Source organism: Rattus norvegicus, chromosome 10, assembly GCF_036323735.1.
Source record: "Rattus norvegicus strain BN/NHsdMcwi chromosome 10, GRCr8, whole genome shotgun sequence".
Taxonomy (NCBI): domain Eukaryota; kingdom Metazoa; phylum Chordata; class Mammalia; order Rodentia; family Muridae; genus Rattus; species Rattus norvegicus.
Genome location: NC_086028.1, coordinates 45,303,091 through 45,330,732, shown reverse-complemented (window position 1 = coordinate 45,330,732; position 27,642 = coordinate 45,303,091). Strand labels below are relative to the sequence as shown.

At 47.3% G+C, this 27,642-nt stretch overlaps 1 protein-coding gene and 1 pseudogene across 5 annotated transcripts in view; both read left to right on the top strand.

Annotated features, from left to right (window-relative positions):
• Positions 1-27,642, top strand: part of Pemt (phosphatidylethanolamine N-methyltransferase) — a 74,218-nt gene that overhangs the window by 18,919 nt on the left and 27,657 nt on the right. The window lies entirely within an intron of this gene.
• Positions 2,452-25,918, top strand: Dnaja1-ps3 (DnaJ heat shock protein family (Hsp40) member A1, pseudogene 3; annotated as a pseudogene).

The following is a 27,642-nucleotide window of genomic DNA, read 5'->3' as shown; positions in this document are numbered from 1 at the left end:
AGGGAAACTTCTGCGGGATGTGACATTAGCAGGCCAGAGAGGTTTTGATCCCCTGAGGGATGATCCTGCCTCCTGGCCTGCCACCCAAGTTGTTTCTTGGAGGCAAGCTGTGTGAGTGAGCGTGTGCATGTGAGTGTGATGGGCAGGGACGTCAGTGGGCAGTGTGGGATTCTTGCTCCATCTGGCTTAGAAATCTGGCAACTGGGGCATGACCCACCCACTAGGCTGGCACTTGTGGGTCAGGTGTCTTCTCTTGTTTTGTGCTGCAGAGGCTGGCCTGGCTAGTTGCTGTAGCTCAAGGCAGCTGAAGGCCTCACACAGCAGGAGACCTTGGTTGTGTCTCTAGGCTTACACCGGCCAGACACTAATAGCTTTGATTGACGGCCACCTGATGCACCAAGGCACTCCCACCCAAGTCTCCCTTCATTTGTCTCAGCTGTGGCCCTCCAGAACCAATGCTGGCCCAGCCTCACACTGGGCTGCAGATGATCTTTAACAGTGACACAGTTGTACTCAGTGTTGGCTCAAGTGCAGTGCAGTGGATGTGTGTTTAGCTGGAAGCAACCCCAGCCTCCTCACTGACCCCATCCACTCACGGCAGCTGTACTGGTCCCTCCAGCACCGGGGTTTCTTTAGAACCTGGCATCCCAGCAACGTGGGGTGAAGTGCCCAAAACAGTCCCTCAGTCTGTGCCAGGACTGCTCGGAGACACTCAGCAAGGAACAAAAGGAAGAAAGGAGGCTGGGCAAACCTGCTGAGAGAGGTTGCTCCGTGCCACGGGTCTAGGTGCTGGTTTCAGTTATCTTAGAGTATGCTAGCTGGATAGGGCCCAGGGTGTCTCCCTCTGTGGTTATTTTGGTATTGGCTATTTTTCTGTATAAGATTAGTTTGGTGTTTCAATGCTATACTACACCAAAGCCACATTGATATATGACATCAATAGACCTGAAAGATGGTGGACAGAGTGCTTGTTGTGCAGTTTGATATAGATGACCTTCTGGGCACAGGAAATGAGGTCTTAGTATTTCACTGTCTCATCTGTATCCCTGGCAGACCAGGCTGTTCTACTGCAAGGCCTTCCCTCCCCCCTTCCCTTCCTCCCTCTCCCCTTCTCCACATCCTTCCTTTTCTCCCCTTCCCTTCCCCTTCTTGTTCTTTCTCTGAAGATTGAATTCAGGGGCTTACATGTGCTGGTGTTTCTCCAGTGAGCCATGCCCCTGGCTTCTGCCCTGAACCTGGCAGCTGTAGCATGGTCTGAGTTCAGTGTTTCTCAACTTTCCTAACACTGCAACCCTTACAGTTCCTCATGCTGTGCTGACCACAACCATAACATTATTTTCACTACTACTTCATAACTGCGATTTTGTTTCTGTTATGAATTGTAGTATAAGTATCTGATACATGGTATTCAACCCCTGTGAGTCTGAAAGGAGTTGTGGCCCACAGGTTGAGAGCTACTGGGCTGAGAGGTATTTTTGTGATCCAGACTTAGCTTCAAGAGGGTACTCTTCCAGGAGCCCTGGTTACCTGATTTTACCATGCCACAGACAGATAATTCTCACTGTGCCTCTGTTCATTCTTCCTAAAGGGATTCCCATGCATCCTTGCTTGACTACCCTTCCCCTTCTTCAGCTAGACAATCCTGAATCTGACCCTCAGCAAATACAGCTAAGCACCCTCATTTAGGTCTCCCTAAAGCCCATCATGGAGCTGAGCCCTGGTCATGGGAACTGTTAATGGTAGATGTGGGTTCTGCTCTCTCTCAGGCTGAGTTCCTGAAAGCCCAGGGAAGGATGGGAGCCATCCACTGATACCCAGGGCTAAGCCTAGGATTGAAAAGGATGGATGGCTCAAGGCCTCCCTCCTTCCTGAAGAGTCAGTGTGTGTTGGCTTTGGGAGAGGTGGGGCCGCTTTCTCTGGCCATCTTCTCTCATCTTTCTTCTCCATCTGTAAAAGGAACTTGCAACTGGCTCAGTGGACCCTTCAAGGTTCTTTTTGGGATTCATGAGGTACAACCATAGCCCTTGTAAGCCTACAGTCAACCTGACTGTTATCCCTTTGTTTAAATCCACCCCTGGGTCTTCTGTTTGGCACAACAGAGCTGAAATATATATGGAGTAGAGTGACAGTTCCATGTGTGTGTGCAGGGTATACTGGTCACACTGGGTTTCCGTGTGTGTGTGTGTGTGTGCGTGTGTGCGCGCGCGCGTGTGTGTGTGTGCAAGGTGTGCTGACCACACCAGGTTTAAGCAACACTTTGATCACCTTCAGCATTTATCATTGCCTCATGCCGAGAGCCTTCCAATCTCTTCACCTCTTACACACTTGTGATAAGCTGCTGTAAAAGACAATTAAAAGACAATTCTCGACATCAGGCAGTCATTCTCCACCCTCCCCTTTCAGCCACATTGTTTTTTGTTTTTTGTTTTTTGGGTTTTTTTTGTTTTTTTTTTTTTTTTTTTTTTTTTTTTTTTTTTTTTTTTTTCTGGAGCTGGGGACTGAACCCAGGGCCTTGCGCTTCCTAGGCAAGCGCTCTACCACTGAGCTAAATCCCCAACCCCCACATTGTTTTTTAAGACAAGTTCTCTCATTGGCCTAGAGTTCACTGCATAGGCTACACGAAGTGGCCAGTGAGCCCTGGGCATCTGCTTATTTCTGCCTCTCTGGTTCAAGGATCACAGCGTTCCACTATTCTCTGTTTGTTTTTTTGTTTTTTGTTTTTTTTTTTTTTTTGGTTCTTTTTTTCGGAGCTGGGGACCGAACCCAGGGCCTTGCGCTTCCTAGGTAAGCACTCTACCACTGAGCTAAATCCCCAGTCCCTGTTTTGTTTTGTTTTACGTGGGTTCCACCTTGTCTCAGCATCAGTTCAGTTCTTCCTGCTACCAAGCTGTCTCCTCAGCCCAGGAGTCCATTCTTTGTTGTGTGGTTGGGTGGTGGTATTTGTGTGCTTCCATTCCTTATGCATTCATTCACTCGTCACTGCTGTGTGTATGTGCAGGGGGATGTTTAAGTTGACATTGGATGTCATCCCACAGGGTCTCTCACTGAACCTGGAATTTACCAGTTCAGACCATCATGGTGGCAAGGTATGATAGTTGGGACAAGTTGCTCTATGATATGGGGGCTTGTAGTGTGGCTTGCTCTGTGATATGGTTGCCTGTAGTCTGGCTTGCTCTGGTATAACGAGTAGAGAAGGTGAGAAGAGGCCTGGCCCTGGACATAGTGGGCCAATGACATCATCAATTCCTTCTTCCACCTTACCTGGCTGTACGCACTGTGGGTGACATCCCCCTGCCCCTGGGAAACAATCATATGTAATTCCCAACACTCAGTACTGGTGGAGGGTCCGTTGTCACAGTCACCAGCTGGATTGTGTGGGAAGTTTTTGTTGCTGTTTGCAGTGCTGGGGATCTAACCTGGGCCTTTGTGTACTGTGGGCAGCTGTCAGTCCATGAGCTGTGCCTGCTCCCAGCCTGAAAGGCTCTGGCCACATTGCTGGCCTTCTCTCTGTTCCCTGGTCCTGCAGGCTGCCTTGCAACCACACTCAGGCTTTCCCTGCATGTTCCCTGCATGTAGCTCAATGGAGGCACATCCTTGTGAGAAGGATTGAGGGGACCCTATAGCAGGTGTAGTTATTAGGGTACATAGGACCAAAGGCCATGCTATGGCTCTGTAAGTCCTGTCTTTTCCACAAGGGCACCAGTATGTACCTCAAGCCCCTATCATGAAAGGGCTGTACCCACCTTTTTGTGCCTGCTTAGAAGGGACTCAGAGGCCATCTGTGTGGGTAGGCAGGTTGGATTATACAGTGGGTTCTCTTCCTGCCACTTCCCAAAGAGGGCCACTTCAGTGAGCCCTGGGGTAGGCAAGTGGAGGCTCCAAGGAAGGAAACAGCGTTCCCAGGCACAGTATGATGAGTCCCTGACCTCTGAAGACAGGAGTGTGACCTTGATTCAGGTAGGGTCCCATATTTCTATGAGGCTCTCAGCCAAGGTGTCCAGGGCAGAAATCAAACCCACTGGCCCCTACTGGGGCTCCCTTCCCTTAGAAGGGAGGACATGGAGATGGGGAGCACTTCTGCCACATATGGCAATGGAGCAGGGTGTTTGTCCTCTGCATCTATTGTTAGGAGTGTGGATTGTGTTTGGATGAGAGCCAGGGAGGTTGAGAGGTGAGTGGTGGCCTGACCTGAGGAGGTGGTGCTTTCTGTTCCCAGATGTGTCTTCCCGGATAGCCTTAATAAGGGCAGGGTCAAGGGGTCTCAGCCTGGAGGGCAGTGTGGTAAAGCAGCCACACACATGGGTATCCTGGTTAGGTTTCTCTGTTGCTGTGTTAAACACTGGCCAAAACAGCTTGGGGAGGAAAGGGTTTATTTTGCTTCTAGGTCACACACAGTCATTGAGGGAAGCCAAGGCAGGAGCTCAGTGTAGGAACTGAGAGGAACAACTGCTACTTACTGGCTTGCTCATCAGTCTTGTTTACCCACCTTTCTTATACAATCCAGGACCACCAGCCTAGGGGTAGCACTGCCCACAGTGGGCTGGGCCCTTCTACACCAATCACTAGTCAAGAAAATGCCCTGCAGATGTCTCCACAGTGCAGTCTGAAGGACACAGTTCCTCAGCTGAGGTTCCCCCTCGTAAGTGACCCTTGTTTCTATTGACAAAACCTAACCAGATAAATGGGGATGGGGTCAGTGGCTTCCCCAGTGTCCCATAGCCACAGGGCTATCATGATGACTACAATCACCCCAATGGGCCCTGTGTCCCTGGCATGTTCCCAAGGTTGTCTCAGGAACAAAACTGATAGAATGAATAACGCTCTGCTCCTGTGCTTTCCTCTACTGCCCTTTTTATACCACGACTTCAGGGTGGCACACATCCCTCAGTGTTCCGAGATGTGATCTGACCAGTGGAGGAAGGATAGAGACGTAGCCTAGAGTGTCAACATGGCCTGGCCTGAGTTGCTAGGCCCTGCCAGCAGGAAAAGACCCCCACACAACTGTCACCAATGCCAGTTAGAGCCTGGGTGGGACCACACGCACCCTGTAGCCCTGCAGGGATTTCTCCATGGTCTTATTCGTGGGCTGGCGTGTGCTTGCCTGTGTCTTGCCTATGTCAATGTTTTGAGTCATACAGGTCCTCTGTGGGCAGGGCTGCACATGGGCCAGCCAAATGAAGCCGTCATGTAGAAGTGACACTTCTGTGTCCTCCAGCCTGCCACCTTCCCTGGTCATCCTCAGGAGCTTGGCTCAGTCATGTCCTCCCACTTCACAGCCTCTGAGCATACTCAGACCATCGTTCCCCTCTGCCTCTTAGTATTGGGCCCGGGCAAGATTCCTGCCTTCACAGTGCCTTGGTTTTCTCCTGTAAATTGGGGATAGGAGTCATGGTGTGGCCTGTTGCTACAAGACAAGGAAGGTCTTGGTGAGAAGGGTGCCCAGACCTGCACTGCAGTTGCTGTGTTGGGCTGTCACTTCTTGCCCCTGGCCTCTCATAGTTGGCAGCTCTGGTTTTTAAAGAACTGGGGTCCACCCAGGCTTCTGTGGAGTGTGTTCACTGAGCACCCACCCTGGGACCTACTCATGGGTTTTGGGTGTTATTTGCTGAGTAGCTGCAGACAAACCCTGAGCCTGGGAGCTGTGCCTTGGTTTCCTTACCTATGAACAACATCAGCAGACACTTTCCGCCTGCCTCCATCTTGTGTGATGTTATTCTTGGGGAGACATAAACAGACACATATTCACACTACATAAGAAACTGATGACAGATCAAAGTACTGGTACCCCTAAAGTCCAACTTGGTTTATTGGGGTTGCTTACAGGAGCAGAAATAACTCCAACACAGCTGCACCAAAGCCCAGTGCAGCATGGGTGACAACTCATGAAAGCTGGGAACTTGGAGCATACCGCACAGCCTTTGGGCAGCTCAGTAGCTTGGAGAGTGTACTTTCCAGGCAGCTTAGTTGGCCTGAATGTTTTTCAGGCACTCAGGCTAGTCTCTGTTTTTCTTAGGCAGTTCAGCTTGTCTGGCTCCTCTAGTCAGCTCCACTAGTCTGAACCTCTCTTAAAGCCCCCAGCTTGTCTGAGAGTTTCTCAGCAATCCTTATGGCTTATGTATACCTGGGAAGGGAGCGGCCTAGAAAAGCTGCTTGGTTTGAGGGACTTCCTGTTTTGCCTTGCCTTAGAATGTCTTGCTGTTTCACCTCCCCATAAGTATCCTGTCTTAAAATATCCTGTAATCTAACCTCCCCCTTTAATACCTCACATCCTACAGAGTGAAGGAGTGTTTCTCCAAGATGGGAGGTTTTAATCTGGAGGAAACTGCTACACAATATCCTGCCCAGCCTGTGGGGAAAGCTGATGAGATACCCTGCAGGGAGTACCCCAGACAGCGCTGGGCAGGCCCCAGCTTGGCAGGGGCAACTGGGGGTACCATTTGTCCTGCCTCACTGGTGCCTAGTAAAGATTTGGTAACTGGGGAGGACAGGGGTCCTACTGATCCTATGGGGTCCTCTGGGCCCTGGGAGCAAATGAGATTTAACTACATGGGTCAGAGGGACAGCAGGGAAGCAGGGACTAAACAATATTGAAGAAGTCTGAGCGTTCCCTCGTCACATGTCACACATGCCAAGCTAGGTGAAAGGTCATTAGGGGCAGCGTGCCAGTTAGAGCAGGGCAAGGTGGAGTTGCTTGGATGTAATGGGTTGGGAAGCCAGGTGCTCCCTTGCACACATCATTGAGGTGGAAACAGGGTGAAGGGGGAGCTGGGTGGACACAGCAGACAAGTTATGTGGGAAACCATAAGCAAGGCCAGTCACTGCACTGCCTCTTAGTTCTGTGGCAGTTTTCCTCATGGGCCTGCTTGGCTAACAGTGCTGACGTTTGCCGTGACTGCTTCTGCCATGGGTTCTATGACCTCTTTCCTCTGATCTTCCTCCCAGCCTTCTGGACTCTGGGTAGTAGCATGTAGGGCTTCCATAGACTGGGCAGGCATCTGGGACAGCTTCTGTTGCAGATTTGGGAGAAGTTCTTTGCCTTTTCAAAGCCTTTGTTTCTTCCTCAGTTGACCTCTACTTGGGTATTTGTTTATTAAAAGTCAGATTATTTCTGCCAAGGGACATACCCAGAGGTGGCTCTTTGACTTTGGCTGTTGTGTGAAGGATGCCAGGACCAGAAGGGTAGGCGATCACTTCTGCCTTTTTTTTTTTTTTTTTTTTTTTGGTTCTTTTTTTCGGAGCTGGGGACCAAACCCAGGGCCTTGCGCTTCCTAGGTAAGCGCTCTACCACTGAGCTAAATCCCCAGCCCCCACTTCTGCCTTTTGTCCAGCTGGGTGCCACTTCATTTTTGTGCTTTTTCCTCTGCTCTAGCCAGCACCTCCTGTTGTTCTGATCGTCCCCCAGCAGGAAGCCCACCACACTGTCAATCATTTGGGCCTCTGGTTTCTGGCCCAGGCCACCAGGCATACTTCTGTGTTGATTGGCCACCCATAGTTGAACCCTTGTCTGGGTTTTGCTTTTCTTTCACCATCTGAGGTGCCATTTCCTCGGCAAAACCCTCAGGAGGAGCTGGACTGGCTCTCGGCTGGCATTTCTCTTCCTGGAGCCCGAGCTTTCTCCAAAGCCGTTTTCCACAGTGGTTCTGCCTCTGCCAGGATGTAAGGATGTCACCTGTTGCTTCTGAGTCCCTTCCCTGCTCCCTGCTCGCTCTCTGTGAAGATGTGTGCCCCTCCCTCCTTTGCTCTCCTGCTCAGTTGTTTCTTTACTTTTCAGGCAGTCTTGCTGTGTCCTGTAGCTCGGCCTCTGTGTTCTGTGTCAGAGGCACTGTAGGTGCAGCCTGAGACTGGCTCATGGTTTTCCTGGTCATTTCGCTGTGGAAACACTGTGGGTATTAGAAGTGGACAGTGAGCTAGCCCATCCACGGGGTCTGCTGATTGGCCTCCATGGTCACCAGGTTCATGGCAGGATGCACTTTTGGCTGTTGAGGCTGCCAGCTATCTGGTCAGCTTTGTGGGTACCAGCGCTTCATCTTCCACATCTCATTTCCGGTTCCCTCCTGTTCAATGTGTGCGTTTTTATAAGCTCCCCATCTTTCATAATGAGTGGTAGAACCAAGAAACAAAAGCTTCAGAATCTAGTGCGGCTGGGCCTCTGCCCGACCCTCTTAAAGCTGAGAACGCAGCCTGGCTCTTGCTTGCTGTGTCTTAAGTGGAATATGGCTGGGCAGGTAGCCTGGGTCAGCACTGGGCTCCCTAAAGGTTGTGGGGTTGGGGGTGGGCATTGCGGTGACTACAAAGGTAGAAGTATGGAAGGAAGGGGGTCAGGGGTAGGGGAGGGCCTGGGGTATCAAAGGTGAACTATGCCTCCTTTGTGCCCCTGGGAGTCTTCAGGATATGTCCTCACCCTGCTCTTTGGATGATGAATAGAGATTGCCACAGAGCCACAGTGCCATAGTGCCACTGGGCTGTCTCTTTGTGTGCATCTGATTCTCCCATTAGCAGTGTGCCTGCTGTAGGATCTTTCCAGTAAACCAGAGTGTGTCCCTTACTGTCTCAACCCCCTTCCCTGCATAGTGTGGCTCAACTGGCCTCTGTTAGAAGAGGTAAGATCTTTCAGAGCCCCTGCAAGTATTTAGAGGGCCACAGGAACCTACCCGGAGTGGGGATTGGTCCTTGCATGGCCAGGGTTCCTGATGCATTAAGCACTTTGCCTGACCCACTCCTGGGTGGACCAGCCTCCAGGGGAATGCTGAGTGTCCACAGACGCTCTTTAAGTTTTAGGGAAGTGAATCTGACCAGGGCCTGGCCATGCTTCAGGGAGCCTGTGGCCTGGACCGGGTCTCCTCAATTGCCTCTGAACTCGTTGGCCTTTTCTTCCTTCTCCTGGTGCCTAGAGTTGATGGTGGCTTGTGCCATTTATGTCCTGCATGCGCCTCGCCTCATCTGCTCTCAGAGAGGGCTGGTGCTGAGGCTAGGTTCATGTGCATGTGAGTGCATGGCAACTCTGTGCCCTTCCTTCCTGGCCTTTCACTTTGTGTTGTGTTTTTAAAAATCTGGTGAAACCTTCCTGGTTGTTAACTGGTGAAACTATAATTCAAGGGCCCTTTGGTACAGGGCCCACAAGACTCACAGCACCTGTCTGCTGGCTTTGAATGTGGCCAGTACTAGGGGAAGCAAGCTGCCACACCCCTGCCAAGAGAGCTGGAGTATCCTTAAAATGTCATAGTAATGTCTCTGAAGCTGACAGTTTTCCCTAAGAGGGACATGGTTGGGAAATCATAAACATTGGTCTGTTGACATCTTTGCTCCTTTGTGGACTGTCAATGGCTTCACACTGTTTGCTAAAGGATAGAGGGTCTGAGTTCATAGCCTCCGGCTCCAGAGGGCAGGCTCAGTGCTCATAACCGCCTTTACTCTGAAACCAAACCTCCTCTGTGTGAGGTGCTTTGGAGAGAAGCAGTGTGGATCCAGGGGAGAACCGAGATGGGCTGAGGGAGGGCACTTGGGTTCTGATAGCCTCAGGGTGTTCTCCACAAGGCCCTGATCTGGTCTCCTGACTCTCCTCCAGGTCAGCTCCTGCTCACGGGCCAGGCCACAGATCCAAAGCCTACACTCAAATAAGCTTTAGACACTCAGTCTGGCATTCCTCACCTGCTGCCTGGGCGTGCGCCAGCTGGGAGGGAGGGAAGGCAGTGTGTTCACCTGCCACAGCCAGGAGCTGGATCTTCTAAGATGGCAACAGATGTCAGAGGAATCGTGGAGAGTTATCTGTAGAAGTTTCTAGATATTGCTCGGCTCTCTGGTATCACCTGAAGGAGCCTGGGGCCTCATGTGATTGTGTGAATGACCTGAAGTCTCTATAAGTGGCTCTCCAGGGAGGTGGCCACACATGGGATTCTGGGAAATGTCTGGATTAATCTGGTGCTAGAAATCAGGTAGACATGAGGCTCTTCAGTGTGCTGAAAGGATACTGGTGTTTTAGAGTTGGGGGATGGCCTGTAATTTCACTTGAGGGATCTCTTTGAGACCAAGGCATCAGAAGCCTACCAGGGGACCCACATGGCCTTGGCCTTTGCTGATAGGCAGCCTACCAGGGGCACCCACATGGCCTTTGATGATAGGAAACCTATGAGTGTTCACCTTCCTTCTTCAGTCTCTTGAGTCCTCACAGCCTTCCCAAGGGAGCAGGGAGGATCACACATAGCTGAGAAGGCACAGAGTCCTGATGTGCAATGTCTCATATGTCCATGGCCTACCCTAGGATGGCCACTTTAAGGGTACATTGTATTTCTCCTTGCTAGGAGAAAGGGTAGCTTGGGTCTCCTTTCCTGGGCTGGGGGTGCAAGCTTCCAGGTTGTGAGGGTCATTCCAGCACCTGTTCCATATCCTTGCATCTGACTTTGTTGCCAGGACAGGGAGGCAGTAACATGAAGTCCTTTCTGGCCTTGGGTCCTGGATCTGCAAAGAATATAGCATGCAAAAGCCTTCTGAATCCCCAGCTGGACAGGAGTTCTTGTCACTGAACTGCTTCCCAGGAGGGAGGGTTGTAGCAGGGGATTCTGGGAGAAGCTGGGCTGTTCCAGCCTGGGTTTCTAGGCCCACTGAAGCAGATTACCCCCACCTGTGGTTCCTGCTGGAGTGGAGAGGCCACTGGGGGAGCAGCATGTTCTGTGTTCAGAAGACAATGTCCTCAGGTGGATTTACACCTCTTCCACTGGGAGCTTGAAGAATGAGGTGTGAGATGCTAATTTTAGACCTTTGGTCTCCATGTCAAAATGGCAGCAGGATATTTAGAAAGAAAAAATGACGGCATGATCTTGTCCCTTGTTAATTGTGGGTCAAACACAGTTCCATGAGAGAAACCGGTCCATCGTGACTGCCTTTCTATGGGGGCCGTCTGAGTTGCCTGGCCTGGAGTGACTGTGGGCACTTAGGTATCCTAAGGTCCCTGCAGCCTGTGAGTATGTTTTAATCGTGAAAGCTGTTTTCCTATGCTGGAAGAGTAGGGAGATATCAGAAGTGATCATCACCCTTTGGGGGCAAGTTCTTCATTGTTAAGACACAAGACACAAGAAGGTCTGAACAGGCTAATGAGGTCACTTGTCAGCCAGGGCTTCTACACAAAGGTCTGTTTCACCTCTGAGACACCCAGCTTTTAGTGAACTCCCAAGCTATTTTGTCCCCTCTGTTTTCTTGCTGGCACTCTTTCTAGATTACCCAGGCTCCACACCCTCCTCGGTCTGACCATGCTGCACAAGGTCACTAGCAGCTCCAGTTACTGCCCTGAGTTATGCCAGGTGCCGCTGAACACAGCTGTGTCCATGAGCCTGGTGCCATGCTCTTCAGAACCCTGTTTATGCTCAGCATTCAGACCCCACCCTCATCTCACTGGGCAAGGGCCTGGCACCCACTCCCTCCTGTCCAGGTGCCTTGCACCAGGCTTCCCTCCTCCACATGATCAGTTGCTAGAACGCACTGAGCAACAAAAACAGCAGGACTGGGGAGAGGACCGGCTGTCCCTACAGCAGCACTTGCCCTCAGTGGTCCCCTTGGCAGGCCTGAGAGCATGCACACATGTGGCAGCCCTCTGAACTGGCCTGGCACCTTATTTGGCCATCTTCCAGTCACCATCAGAAATAGTCTGTTGTTTTTGTTTTTACAGAAACTTCATTTAAAATTTTAAAGGAATAACCTATGTATGATAAAATGTTCAGTAGTGGGCTGGAGAGATGGCTCAGCAGTTAATAGCACTGACTGCTCTTCCAGAGGTCCTGAGTTCAAATACCAGAAACCACATGGTGGCTCACAACCATCTGTAATGGGATCCGATGCCCTCTTCTGGTGTGTCTGAAGAGAGTGACAGTGTACTCACATACATAAATAAACAAGCCTTAAAACAAACCTTTTAATAGTACCACAAGGCATGGGTGGATGTGTCTCCTTTGAATCTTTCCTCTGCATTCTATTGCTGTTTTCTGGGGATCCTTCTTAGATTTCATCTGCATGAGGTATCTTAGGGCACAAAATGTACTACCTTTTTTAAAAAAACAAACAAAACAACAACAATAACAACAACAATAACAAACCCAGGATTTCTCTTGTATCCCTGGTTGTACTGGGACTTCCTTTGTAGACCAGGTTGGCCTGCGTCTGCCTCCCAGTGCTGGAATTAAAGGTGGGCCCTACCATACCTGGGTTAAGACTCCTCTTGTGTGGCAGAGTCTTGCGTGTCATTCTGGGCCTTTCCCTCCACACACACTTGAGTGTGTTGAAGTGCTAGACAGGCTGTGATATCCACCCCCTGGGCGTTCTTACGGCTTTCAGTGGGCTCTGGAGGTCGCTCACCTGGATCTGTATTGCCCCTTGTTCTTCTCCATAGCTGCCCAGTCAATATTCTGTCATGAAGGTGCCTTCCAATTCTTGTATTATCCCCTCGCTGGCTGGCGACTGTTTGACTTGTCCCAACTTTTACTATGTGAACAGTGCTGATGTTACTCATGGGCTCCATGGAGTAGACATGGAGCTGATTCTGACAGCAGCATCTCCAGGGAGGCGACTGCTTCTGTGCAGGATCGAGACCTTGTGTCCTAAAGTAGGCTGCCTCAGTGTGGCTTGTGCATACTGAGTATCACAGGGGCCTCCAAACTCTGTCCTAGCTGTATATTTGCAAAGCATTGTGGGGCTGCTTAAACCTGACTTGATAAGTGAGTGGTACAGAAGACCTATGCTGATCATCCCCATAGAGAGCCTGGGCTGCAGCAGGCTGTGACTAGGCAGAGAGCATGCTGTTCTGTCACGTTGTGTCCCCCCCCCCACCCCCCCGGTTGACATGCCATCCTGGAGTATCTTCTTCCTCTGAAACATTGTGTGTGTGTATTACTGGGGGGGTACTAATTAGCACAGAACGTGATATTTAGAATTTAGACTGTACCCAGTGAGGAGAGAGAGTCCCCGTGTCCAGCTGCTGCTGGCCTCTAGCTGTCAGACACTGCTTTCAGGGACAGTCGCACCACTCTGTGAAGTGGTGTGGAGATTGGATTTCTGCAAGCAGGCTGACTTTTCTGTCCTCATGGCTGTGGGCCAGGGTACATACCTCCCCATGCTTATCTACCCTGCCACCTTCCCTCCATAAGGCCACGGTCTCTAGAGCAGTTGTTCTCAACCTGTGGGTTGTGACCCCCTCAGGGACCAAGTGACCCTTTCACAGGGTTCACCTAAGACCATTGGAATACACAGATGTTAACAATTCATAACAGTAGCAAAATGACAGTTATAAAGTAGCAGTGAAAATAATTTTATGATTGGGGTCACTACAACTGTATTAAAGGGTCACAGGCTTAGGAAGGTTGGGAAGACCACAGGCATGGCACCAAGTACAGGCATCAGTTGTGCATGTTGACGTAGTAGCTATGAGGCCTCTCCAGTCTACTATACCTTGAAGCTAAGGAACCCCCATCTCCAGCAAAAGACTATGGCTTTGGCCCATGCCTTGATACTGTGTCATTGCTGTGGTTGTGACCTTTGATTTTTGTCTAATTGAGGTGGTAATTGTAGGAAGCTGGGTGGAGGCGTGAGAGTAGTTCTCATTGTTTCTGCTGTGTTTTGGAAATCTCAAAGTATTCTAGAATAAGAATTGTTTTGTTTGTTTTGTTTTTATTCTCTCATAGATTACAATCCCTACCATAGTTTCCCCTTCCTCCTCTCCTCCCACTCCTCTACCTCCATTTCCTTCTCCCCCAGATCCACTCCTCCTCTGTTTCCCTTCAGAAAAGGGTAGGCCTCCCAGGCATCAAGTTCCAATAAGACTAGGCACATCTCATGTTAAGGCTAGGTGAGGCAACCCAGTAGGAGGAAAAAGTCCCAAAAGCAGGTTAGAGTCAGAGACAGACACCCCCCATGCTCCCACTGTTAGGAGTACCCCAAGAACACCAAGCTACATAGCCATAACATGTATGCAGAGGACCTAGCTCAGACCTATATAGTATCCCTGATTGTTCAGTCTCTGTGAGCCCCATGAGCCTTGGTTAATTGATTCTGTGACTTTTCTTATGTCATTTACCTAAGAGGTTGTTTTTAAAATGTGCTTGTCACTGCAGAAAGTTAGGACCATGGCTTGGACAGAATCCTCCTCAGGAGGCCAGAACTGGTTGTCCTACCTCTGGACATTTGCACAGGCCTTGAGCACCTTATGGTCCAAGAGCTCCCAGCTTGCTGCTGAACAGGACCTGCCACCACTCTGCCAGTCCACATCACTGTACACCCACAGCAACTCCAGTCACTGTGCTCACTGTGGCAGTTAGTCTGGATTGACAACTTACAGGATGTAGAACACAAAGCTCTGAGTAAGTCTGAGGAGTGTCTTGCTTAGGTTAATTGCATTGAGAAGACGCATTCTGAGTGTGAATAGCATCCTTGCATCGGCTAGGATCCTGAACCAGAGTCAAAGAAAGAAAGGGGGCATACGCACTCACCTCTCTCTCTGCTTCCTGGCTGTGGAAGGCTGATCACAATGTGATCAGTGACTTAAGCTCCTGCCATCAAGACTTGCATGTCATGGTGGACCATTCCCTCAAACCAAGGCCCAGAGTGCACCCTTCCTTTGTTATATCTGTCCGACATTTTATCCCAGCGATGGAGAAAGTAACTGATACAGAACATTGGAGCGGAGACATGGGATAACAGCTGTAGTAACCCTGACAGGGTGTTTCTTAGGCCTTTGGAATTTGTTTGCGGAAGGTCTAGAAGACTTTGAACTTTGGGCTAATAATGCCCTTGAAGAGCCACAGGCAGAGTTTACTTAGGCCACTCTGATAGGAGCTTGCATGACAAGACTGCTGAGAGGCGCCCATGAGGTTAAGGAGGAGAGCAAAGAATAAGGAGTTAGGATTGGGGTGAAAGTTAATGTGATGTTCTGGTAAAGAATCTGGAAGGATTCTGCCCATGTTCTGGGAACCTAAGCAAGGCCAAATTTAAAGGAAATGGACCAATTTGTTTGCTGAAGGAAATTTCAAGACAAAGTTTAGCATTCAGGCTGCATCATGGTTACTATGGTTACTGCTTAGTGCTCTCATCCAGATCTATTGTGAGAGACAAAAAAAAAAGTGATGCAGAAAGGTAAGAAAACGTGAAGTTTGGTGAGAGGCTCAAATTTGAAGTATAGCACAAGGAGATTGCTGACAAGAGGTCATTGTTAAAGAGAATCAGAACTAGGACAGCAGTAAAGTGTCCAGGGCAAGAACCCCAACACTGATGCTCCATCTTGTTAAAGTGTGAATTTGTGAGAGCACCACTTAGGAAAGCGTCTCCTCAGGTTTAGCACATAAAGACCAGTGCAGCCGTAATCTGGTCGGGGTGAGGTTCGATCAGCTGGCTGCAGACTGTGGCAGCCTTATCCACTGGATGCTGGTTTCAGATGCATGAAGGATGCGAGCGAGGGGGTCATGGAATCTTGAGTCGCACAAGGCTCGAGAGAGCTGTGAGGCTGGACAGTGTTTGATAGGGCCAAAGTCCCTGCAAGGCCGTATGTGAAGCCCTGAAACCTGCAGTGGAGACCCGAGGATGCTGGAGATGCCAGGGTGAGGGCGTGCCTTCAGAGAAAAGCTGCAGGCAGAGAGTGGAGCTGGTTAAGAGAGAAGCTAGGGGGGCTAAGATCACCCTTTCTTACTCCCCTTTCCTGAGGTTGGTGGCAAGCTGGCATGGAGACTTGTGGCTTTGGCCATTGGGCAAGCAGGTACCATGCAACTCTTCTGAATGTTTCCTGTAGCTCATGATTCTGTGGGTGCTTCTCTGGGGTATTGACAGATCTAGCTCAGATGAGAGCACTGCAGGCTGCCTAGTCCCTTATGTGTCCAGCCCTTTGGCCAGGCCACAGTGAGCAGTCCCTGCCTTCTGTCTGCTTGGATCACTGTGCTTTCAGGATAGGTTTAAGAGTCTTCTCGTGGGCATGCACCTCAGTGGGTAGCAGCCATGGGTCCATTTCTGGGAATAGCTTCAGTACAGGCCACCCAGTGTGGGTCTTTGTCTCACGTTTGGAGTTTCAGCCTCACTTCTTCCTCTGGTTCTCAACCTTCCTAATGCTGAGACCTTCAGTGCATTTCTTCATGTCGTCATCATGACGCCAACCATAAAATTATCTTGTTGCTACTTCATAGCTGTAAACTTACTACCTTTATGAATCTTAGTGTAAATATCTGATACGCATGGTGTCTGACATACGGTCACTATGAAAGAGTTATTTGATCCCAAAGGGGTTGCATCCCACAGGTTGAGAACCACAGCATAGACTTAACAAACCTCGTGGGCTCTCCTTGTCCTTTCTAGGGGTCAACACATTAATGATTCCTTCATTTCATCCCAGAACAAAATCTGTACTCAAAATGTTCTCTTTTGTGATAATGAACTTTTGGTGATGTAGGAAGTGCCTTCTGAAAGAGGAGTGGAGGGCATGTTCTGGAGTCTGTGATGTCAACAAATACAAAATGTTCTAGGATTTTGATGCCAGTGCCTGGAGGTTGGTTTTTCCTACTTTCATGTGGGTTCAAAAATCTGTCAGTTAAAAGTAAACCCCCGTCTACCTGAGAGAAAGTGTGTGCTGTCAGGGCAGGTGGAGGGCTATTGGACACCACTCTACCTCGGCGTGTCCACACCTCCCACATCCTGGTCCTCTTCAGGTACAGACACAATGGAAAAGCAGGGCTGTCTGCATTGCCTTCTCAGAAGTAAGTTCAGCTGGGGCCAGGTTCCCAAGTGCTGGGCTCACAGGCAGTTGCTACCATGCCAATATGACTTCATTTCCATTCTGACTGCGTCCCCTTCTCCCTGAACGATATTCTCTGAAGACACTGTTATGAACCATCTGGCGATTTGTCCTTATTGTCCCCACTGCTAAGGTCTGTCCTGGTTGTTTGTGTGTAAACATGCATTCATGCCATGGTGTGTGTGTGTGTGTGTGTGTGTGTGTGTGTGTGTGTGTGTGTGTGTGTTTACATGTGTGTGCAGGCATGTTTGCACCATAGAGTGCATGTAGAGGATACAGGACAATTTTCAAGAGTTGATTCTTTCTTTCCACCACATGAATCCCAGGGGTGGCACTCGGGTTGGCTGACTTGGCAGCAAGTACCTTTCCCCATTGAGCTGTCTCTCCAGCCCAGGCATCACTTTAATTTAACAGAGATGCTTATATGAACATGAGTTTGTTAAAGCAATTTCATAAGTAGCCAAAAGCCTGAAACAAACATCAGAAAACATGAATAATTTTAATAAAATATAAACTCTTGTGGGTTTGCTCAATTACAAGTCAGTGAGCATGACACTGAGCAGGAAATATCCTGAAGAAAGTCTTGCTTTAGACACAGTTAAGTTCTAGTTTCATGTTGGTGTCTTTATATTAGAACATTAAGACTTGGAAATCGGTGAGTCTTATCTCAGTAATTTCCAAACTCTAGTTGTCATAACTAGGGGTATGGACTGCTCTCTTGTCTTTTTCTTAGCCGTGGTCTATACCTGAGGTAAAAACAGACCAAATGACCCAAGGAATACACAAAGACTCAACAGAATCAACTAAATGATGTTTAACCTTTAAAGGGTGAGACGATGACAGGTGACTGTGTATGGCTGCCTTGTGGCTTTCCAGGTCTCCAGTAGCCAAGCGCTGAAGCAGTCACCCCATCTCCCTCTATACATTTTAAGAGCCAAACATCTGATCAGTCCCCTTTCCCACCATCCTCTTGTCTTTCCAGTGTTTATGAAATATATGGTGACGACTAAGAAAGAAGAGACACATTTAAATACGTTCTCATGTATCACATATATTTTGAATTCTTCAAAGGTTGAATTACATTTAGTTTTTAACTCAAATATTTTTTAAAGATTTATTTATTGTGTTTACAAGAATACACTGTGGCTGTCTTCAGAAGAGAGAGCATTGGATCCCATCACAGATGGTTGTGAATCACTATATGGTTGCTGGGAATTGAACTCAGGACCTTTGGAAGAGCAGTCAGTGCTCTTAACTGCTGAGCCATCTCTCCAGCCCCCAGTGCAAAAATAAATTTTAAGTTTTATATAAAGACCAAAAAAAAAAAAAAAAAGGCCAGGTGATGCCCTTAAGTAATAATATTCATGTAATTTTGGCAACCAAAACTGAAAACTTAAGAAAGTAGTTAATTATTTACATTGAAATTTGAACTGAAATCTGCAAAATTACAAACACTTTCAAATGTGAAATCAAGGTATAGTTACATTTCTGAGTCATTTACTAGGTCAAAATCTAAATATATTATCAAGGAAAAAGACATTTGCAAGTTTGATAACTGGAATTTGATCTCCGGAACTCAGCAATGAGGGGAGTCTGTAGGCCCACATACACAATGAGGAGGTGAGGATTCTTGTTTTAATGAACGTTAAGTAGCCAGTGTGAAGTTAGGTCTTATGGGGAAGTTCTGGCTTCCTTTCTCTAAGATGCTTCCTCGTTACTCTAGATAATTCTAACTGATGCCGGGTCAGAAGGGATGAGGGTCTGCTGCCCTTCTAAAAGAATCACTGGCAAATAATTAAACCGCAGGGTTTCTAAAAGTCAAAATAGAAGACATAGTATAGTGAAGATAAACAGTCTTTTTTGAAATCTTTCTGTCCTTTAAAAATAGTAACCCCCCTCTAGGAGAGTTCACGCACAGCCTGTCCAACATCCAAGAAGTCACAGGACTCAACAGGACAGCACAGCTTCAAGCGTAGAACCGGCAGCGTAGACTGGAGTAAGGCCGAGGGGTCAAGTGGCCGAGCTCCAGAAAACCACGGAAATAAAGCCAGTGGAACAAAGGGCCCAGGAAGAGCTGTCCTGGCCAGGGTGGAGAGAGGAGTGCTGACTCCTGCTGCTGTTATGTAAGGAGGAGGCGGCCGCCACTGTCAAAAGCTAAAAAGGAAAAGTAAGCTCAGAATTAGATCTTGGGTGCTGAAACTGTCTTCTGCTGTTGGTAACAGCAAATATATACAGAAAACCAGAGTGAACCAAACTCAAAATGGAATTTTTGGTGTGGCGAGTCCATCAGTCATAAGTTCAGAAATAGGTTTGTGGGAAGGAGGCGATGTGGGGTTACCCTCAGGAGAGCTTTGTTAGGAGAGGCTCATGACAGTGGGCAGCAATGAAGGCCTTAATTTGGGAGAGCATTAGGAGGGGAGAAAGTATCATACTAGCAGTGAGGTATCGTCCAGGCCTTGAAGGGAGAGAGAACCTTCCTTAATCTCCAGAGGAGACACAGTGATCATGTATAGATGACAGAGGTCTTGGACGGAGAGAGCCTTCAAATCCCAGTGTCAGGAGAGAGTGCATCACGGCCACAGCCAGCCATTTTGATTCTTCTGAGTCACAGCAAGTTCCTGTCCTTATTCCTAAGGAACAGCCTGTGGGGACAGTACCGGATTTCTGGGAGAGGCAGGCAGGTAGAGGGTCTGTGATCTAACAGTTACATAACAAATTGCACTTATCATAAGAACATTCTTCTTACAAACACGACTAACACTATGTTCATTAGTCTAATAGAGTCTGATCTTTTTGTGAGCAATCCTTGTTTTATCTTGATTATTTCACAATGAACATTCACAACCAGTATCTAGACAGGAGACGAGCATTATCGGCGTGGAGGCTGGAGAGGAACCCTTTCTATAACAGCCCAAACTAAAACCAGCAAGTAAATAAAAGGATGAACACATAAAGCCGCCCAGCTGGCAAAGCCTGCCCTTGCACACATTGTATACACACAGACTACCAGTGCTGAGTCCAGGAGAGACAGGCGTCAGTGAAGCTCCATTTGCCTGACACTATTCCCAGCCCTATCCTGCAGCTGCCCACAGATCCACACCCCCAGCCTCACCTGCTTTACTCTCCTTGCTTTTAGCTCTAGGTTAAAAGAACACAATTCCCCTCCCCCCTGTTTCTTGGTGCTGAGAGTGAGCTTTCTCTCTCGATGAGCCTACTCCCTTCACATAGGTGTCCGTCATTGAGCCTGACGCTACCCTTCTCTCAGATTTCATCAAGACAGTCTTTGAACTTCCCTTCTGAGTCCATTTCCAAACCTCTCACCAAGGAGCCCAGGAACCTTCAAAATAAAACTGATTCCTGGTAACAGATTTAGATATTATGATGCCCAATTTTAAATTCTTTAACATTATTTACAACAAAATGTGTTATCTACTAGGAATTATCCCAGTAGCAAAATTAATTCATTTCAACATTGGCAAAAATACATGTGTTTTTCATATGGACCAACCAATGCCCAGAAATCATACACACACACACACACACACACACACACACACACACACACACACATGCCAATCCTAAATAAATTTTATATTCTGTGTTTGTTAGCAAAAAGCAGTTTCGATATTTTTCTCAGCACAGAGCTTATTTTAGGTCTTTTCCACTCAGATCTTAGTTTATCTCCTTTGGTAAGGCTTAATGAAGTACCCTTTATCTGTTATATACAGAGCAAGCTAGCATGGATCCTCAAAGTTATTGTTTGTAGGGATTATTTCTTTTGTAATTTTTATTGTAAAAAGGAAATATTTTTGGCAACCATCCGTATTCATCATTTTATATGTCACCGCCTTAATGAATATCTTACATTTATTGCTTGTAATATTAAGGACATTTCAAAAAAGAAAGTCGTAGCAATAATTTAACAAAATATTTTTTTCTCCCTGCCTCATTTTCAAGAGCATTGAAGGTATCAAGCTCTAAAATTCCTTCAGGGAAGACGTTCATAATTAATGCTTCAGCTGTTAACATGTCACACAGGCCTGCCTGAGGTAACGCTCAGCGGTCTTTTTAGTCTCAAATTCTAAATCTGCAAAGCTTTGCATCATTGCTTTCTCTTTAAAGGAAGAAACAAAAGTAGAAATGCAGCGGGTCCCCCAAACACCCATATTCCTATATATACACGCTCATACAGGGTGGGTCTGTCTCAGTCTGAATTCTCCAGAGAACAGAACTGCTGTAGCAAATTTAATTTAGCTTACCTTAAACTAATAGCAACAGTTGCCTCACACCTCAGAGGCTGAGAACCTGGCAGTGCTCCGCCCTTGAGTCTGGGTATCGGGGCAGCTGGAGGAGCTCCACAATGGCTGTCTCGCGTCGGCAAGGCCAACACCTAGTAGTTGTTCAGGTCATTCCCATAAGAGCCTTGTTACTTCCATTCTAGCACAGGAAGCCTGGAGGGTTCCTGGGGAGCTGTTGCTGTCTGTAGTCAATGATGGCCGGCTGTAGCCCTGGCTCCGATATCAGTGATCGAGTCTGCAGCAGCAGCAGCAGCAACAACAGCATAATCAATTCTGTGGAGAGAGGGAGGCCCACTGAGCAAAAGGCACTCCTCTTCCATCAGCCACGGCCCTTTTGATCCCCATTACTAACTGAAGGTGCTGCCCACACTTGGGGGCCATCTTCCCACGTGGATTCCAGGCAGACAGGATAGTCCTCCAGGTGAGGCTCCCTACCCAGGCGTGCTGGCTTGAATAATGGCTCCCATAGGCTCATATATTTGAATGCTTGGTCATTAGGGAATGGCACTACTTGAGAGGGATTAGGAGGTGGAGGCCTTATTGGAGTGGGTGTGGCTTTTTTTGCAGGAAGTATATCACTAAGGGTGAGGTTTCAGAAGCCCAAGCCAGGCCCAGTGGCTCTGTCACTTCCTGCTGCCCGTGGATCAGGATGTTAAACTCTCAGCTCCTTTTCCAGCACCATGCCTGCCTGTGTGCCACCAGGTTTCTCAGCATGCTAATAATGCACTAAATTTCTGAAACTGTAAGCAAGCCCCAGTTAAGTGCTTTCCTCTATCAGAGTTGCTTTGATCACAGTATCTCTTCACAGCAATAGAACGCTAAGACACCAGGTGATTCTGATTTTGGCAAGTTGATATTAAAACCAACCATGATAATCTGGGAGATACTGCTTTACGAAACCAGAAGGGCACTCTGGAAGAAATCAGACCATGCTTCTTCAGCCTGTCATTTAGGACACAGACCTGGCAGGTGCCTCTGTGACAGCATTCAGACCTCAGTGGGAAAAATAAGCCCAGGTCCTCCCCCTTGCAACTGCAGGATATCTGACCTCTCTGTGGCCCTTGACATATAGGATGGGCCAGGCAAAGTCAAGTGGTATGAAACTTCTCCGAGCCCTGAAAACCTGTAGGGGTCAGAAGGAAGGGCCCTTTGTCCCGGGTGTTTGAAGGCCTTCCATCATGTATTTGTGTATTTATGGCAGCTGTCTCTCTAATGAGCTCTCCTTCCAGGGCTCCATCTCTTAAGAAAGCTCTTCTGAAGGCTGACCAGTGTTGGCTCCCTCCCAGGAGCTGAGAGGTGGAGAGCTAGCTGACCTGTGCTGTATCCCTGCTTCTGTTTTCCTCTACCCAGTGCACTCACCAGCTGTAGAAAATAAAGAAACCATGCCCTGTGATGTTTGGGGGTCAAACTCAATGCATTCAGAATTGAAAAAGGCCTCAAAGAACCTGACCTTTGAAGTACCACTGTGGTGGTTTAATATTCGTGGCCCAGGGAGTGGCACTATTAGAACGTGTGACTTTGTTGGAGAAAGTGTGTCACTGTTGGGTGAACTTTGAGACCCTCCTCCTAGCTGCCTAGAAGAGAGTCTTCTCTTAGCAGCCTTCTGATCCAGATGTAGAACTCTCAGCTCCTCCTGCACCATGCCTGCCTGGATGCTGCCATGTTCTTGCCTTGATGATAATGGACTGAACCTCTGAACCTGTATGCTAGCCTCAATTAAATGTTGTCCTTGTAAGAGTTGCCTTGGCCATGGTGTCTGTTCACAGCAGTATAACCCTAATTAAGACAACCACCGTGATAGTAATCCAATGAAGGATAAAAGTCTGAACAGGTTTATAAACATGAATTTCTCTCTGATTAAAAAAAAAAGGACAAATAAAAACTTGACGAAGGAGAGTAGATGATTCAGGAGGGTGGAATGGTGGTGGTTTCAGCTCTCCATGGACATCTTTGAATGTTTTTTAGAGTAGGTGGGAGGGTGCAAACGAAGAATAGAGATAAAAATGGTGTGCACAGGTTCTCAGTGACCTTAGGGGACTTGTGTAATGATGCAGCAAGAAAACTGGCTCCAGAAAGAGTGTGATTTGTGCCAGATGTGAAGGCCAATGTGTTAGGAGAGGAACAGTAAATAGAGTGCTATGCCAGACACATCGGTGCTGGCATGAAAATACAGGTTCATCAGAGAGGGCCAGGAATGGCTGAGCAAATTCAGGCTTGTCATAGAGAATGGATCAGTCCTAAAGACATATGTAGAAGATGCTATGGAAGAAAGATAGTTTGAGAGAAGAGGATTTTTTTAGAAGTTCCTATTGACAAAGCTTGAAAGACAGCCAGAAGATAATATTCCACATTGAAAGAGACCATAAACCAGGACTGGAGCCTGAAAGGACTGTGCCATTTTTACTTGAAGAGAACTTTACATAGGTATGGACATATAGCTGGCTGAAGCATTGTATGGCTTCCAAACCCAGTGTCCTTCTCTTTTGTCCCCTCTTTTTGGACCACAGAAAACCCTTGAATAGCAAATTCCAAAGCCAAGTGAACCAGAGACATTATCTCTCATCTAGGTCACGTTCAGCTTGGAGATATTAAATACTAAATAAAGACATGTTAATATACTGTTGATCATGTAAAAAAGAATGCCTAACCATTGAATTGAAGGTGAACTTTGTTGAAAATGACTTTCTCTAACGATAAACTCTCTTTGCTAGAAAAACTGCTTTCCAAGAGGAAGGATGCAGAAGAGAATGAAGAAATCATTTAGATAGAGCTTTTAGACTTTGATTTAAATCAAAGCCAGTCCCATTATAATGAAGACGCATATAAGGATGATGAACATCACTCCAGAGGTGGCATTCTGTGCCAAACCTTTTGTTGGGGGCCAATGAATAATATTTGTGGCATTTTTTATGCAGTAGTGAGTATAGGATTATAATCATAATGTGTTTGCTGTATGGCTATTGTTTTTTGTTTTAAATCAGCTATAGCAGTGTTTTAAAGATAAGTGAAGAAGAAACTCAAACATTCTGACTTTACCATGCATGTACACTGATTTCCGTGTGCAAGAGGAAGTCCAATACCTGTAAAGTGGCTTTAAAAGCTCCTCAGTGTCTATTATTGTTGTAGTCAGGGTTTCTATTCCTGCACAAACATCATGACCAAGAAGCAAGTTGGGGAGGAAAGGGTTTATTCAGCTTACATTTCCACGTTGCTGTTCATCACCAAAGGAAGTCAGGACTGGAACTCAAGTAGGGCAGGAAGCAGGAGCTAATGCAGAGGCCACGGAGGGATGTTACTTATTGACTTCCTTGCTTCCCCTGGCTTGCTCAGCTTGCTTTCTTATAGAACCCAAAACTACCAGTCCAGGGATGACACCACCCACAATGGGCTGGGTTCCCCCTGCCCTTGATCACTAGTTGAGAAAATGTCTTACAGTTGGGTCTCATGGAGGCTCCTTTCTCTGTGATTGTGATAACTTCAGCTTGTATCAAGTTGACACATAAAACTAGCCAGTACAGTTACCCTTGTAACTTCTTGGTTATGCATGAAGAACAGCTTAAACTGATGTTCTAGGTGCCTATGTTAACTCTACTGTCTGACTCTTCATTGCTATGAAATTAAAATTCTATATTTAGCTGGTAATCAGAAAAAATAGTAACACTGTGTCAGCCTGTCTAGTTATACGATGTGGATTCATTGTGTTACCTCTGCCTTGTATTGCCTCAGCTATTGCTTGGAGGTGGTATATTACGAAATACATAGAATTGAAACTGTCCTAAAGAAGTCTGTCATCATAAGTTGTTTTTTAAGGACTTATACTTCTAGAAGGCATTCCTTCTGTGATACCATCTACACGCTCAAGCACACGCATGCACGAAACGAATGAACGCACATATGAAAGGTTGATCAGCCCTTGCTACATTTTTTGTCCCTTTTTTTTGGACTGCAGTTAACCCTGGAGTAGCAAATTCCAAAGCCAGGTGACTTAGAAATCAAAGGGAAAAGACATGTATGTGGAAAAGTGATTTGTACTCTAATCCAGGAAGATGTTTCAGATATGTCACCAGCTTACTTTAACCCATTTGACTTAGGCTCCAAAGTAAGTTTAATTTAATGCTGGTAGCACAGCAAATTATGAGTGGCGCTATAACAGTATGTGTAGAGCTACGATGTTCACATGCCTAAATCCAGAATTTAAGCAGTTATTGCAATGTATGACTGTATCCTTATAAACCAGTTAGAAACCCTGCCCTCTAAATGAGGCAGTAACTGTAATCCCAATTTTCAGTGCACAGCAGGTTCAAAGAAATGCAAGTGGGAATTGTTTAAACTCAGTTATTTTCAGGAACTCTGTGGCAGAGACCGGTTTTGCCTCATGGCTGTCATTAGGAAACTATCTTAAGTTGGTGACAGACTAGTTATGTATACCTTTCCCCAGGGGGTCCCAGTCACAAAGGCAGTAAAGTCTTAATATTTTTCATCATTACATACAAATGCCCTTGTTTTTCTGTCCCAAATGAACTGTCTGCAGACCTCTGTGGCTCAGACATAGAATCTCAAAACTCTCCTCGTCACATAGCAGATGTCCAAACAGTTTGGCAGAATTACAACTTTGCTTGGAAAAAACCTTCAAATTAGCAAGGAGTGCTTTATAAATGACACAGTAGCCAAATGGTTCCACAAAAGAATCCCACTAGCTCAGCTGAGTTCCTAAACTGACAGGAGAGCAAGGCCAGAGTCACACCACTAGGAAAGAAACCCATCAGCAGCCAGACTTTCTCAAGAATCCAAAACAAAGTCCAAATCTGCATTCTCTGCTCCACTAAGTACAGGTTTGAAAGCAGCTGATGCCCGCTAAGGTGTGGAAATTTAAAAAAAAAAAATTGTCTCAGAGTAAAGTGATTCCAATAGCTGCTTGAAGCAAGCATTTTTTAATTTTATTATATCTGAGTACACTGTAGCTGTCTTCAGACACACCAGAAGAGGGCATCAGATCCCATTACAGATGGTTTTGAGCCACCATGTGGTTGCTGGGAATTGAACTCAGGATCTCTGGAAGAGCAGTCGGTGCTCTTAACCACTGAGCCATCGCTCCAGCCCACATTCTGTCTTTACATCCCTATGAGTCAACCTGTCTCAGGTGGCAAAAACCTCAATAAACCAGATTCAGTTGCCTGCCCTTAATAAGCCAACTTAACCAATGAATAATAGTGAAAGTTACAAAAAGAAGAATGATTTACTGTGACCACACTGGGAAGAGGAGCAAAGAGGTCCAGTGGGCCATTCCTGGTCAGTCCATTTTCAAATCCTCATGTGAGGGTGAGGTTTCGGGAGAGGGCCAAGGGGACTGCACAGCTAAGCAGCATGTGAACTTACAGCATGTGAACATTATCAGCACGTGGCTTCTCTTTTCCAAAGACAAGTTCTCCCTGTGGCTGGCAAGGTTTCATTTTTTCCCCTTCTCCAAGCATGAGATTCTTGAAGGGAAATCCCACTGCCCTGTGGTCTCCTGTTCATAGTCTGATAGGCAAAAAGAGAGACACAAGTGTTTTCACGCACACCAGGCCACAGGCTACAAAGCAGTCTGGCTTTAAACAAGTTATCCAAAGGCCCATGTGTTGAAGGTGTAACCCCCCATCCTCCCTGGCCCCCAACCAGTTTCACTATTGGATGTGGTGTGACATTTAAAGGGTATGCCCCAGCAGGAGAAATTTAAGTGGGAGTTTAGCCCCTCCTCCCCTGTCTGGTTTCCCAGCCATGTGGTGAATGGCTTTGTCCTGCTGCCCTACCTACTATGATGTGCCATAAACCTGAAAACAACAGGCCCTGCTGGTTATAGACTGAAACTGTGGGGCAAAAGAACCCCTCTCTCTGCAGTCAGTCATCTTGAAGTTTGTGAGATGGGAAATACCAAACACAGCAGGGGTCCAGCCAAGGGGATACAGGCCCCTACATGGTGGCTGCCCCTATGGGAAACGGAAGACACTGGGAGTAGCTTTGTGGAATGGCAAATGCATTACCTCAGGGCATGAGCAACTGGGTGCACACTGGTCATGCTCAGGAGGAAGGCAGCCCTGGAACTACTCCCATACCATTCTCTGTGTCACTTGGTGGGAATACTGCAACTTGATGCTGGCCTGAAATGTGGTGGTCTGTTGCTACATCAGTTTTGTGTATGGCTGCTGGTCTTTTACCATTTTGTGTGTTTTCCCCCCAACTTTTATCCCCCAGGTTTCTCCCCCTAACACTAGATAAAGGATAGAAGGAAAGAGATTCCTGAATCTACTTTCTTTCCTTTTGTTCATTCTTTGAGCACAATATGAACAAACTACAACACTCCCCAACAATCAACAAATATCATACCTGCCTACTGGAGTTCGAGCATTTGTATTCCCTCTGAAAAGGTCCCAGCACTCAAAACATCAACAGAAACTGTCTGCAGCTGGCAAAACTACACCTCTGCCAGAGCATGAGGCAAATCATAGTCAGCTGCTGCAGACAGTCAGAAACAGCCCCACATCTCTACATCTGGGATTTAAACAAAAACTTTTTTTTTATAATATTTCTGTGGTTTTCAAAGAAACCAAAACA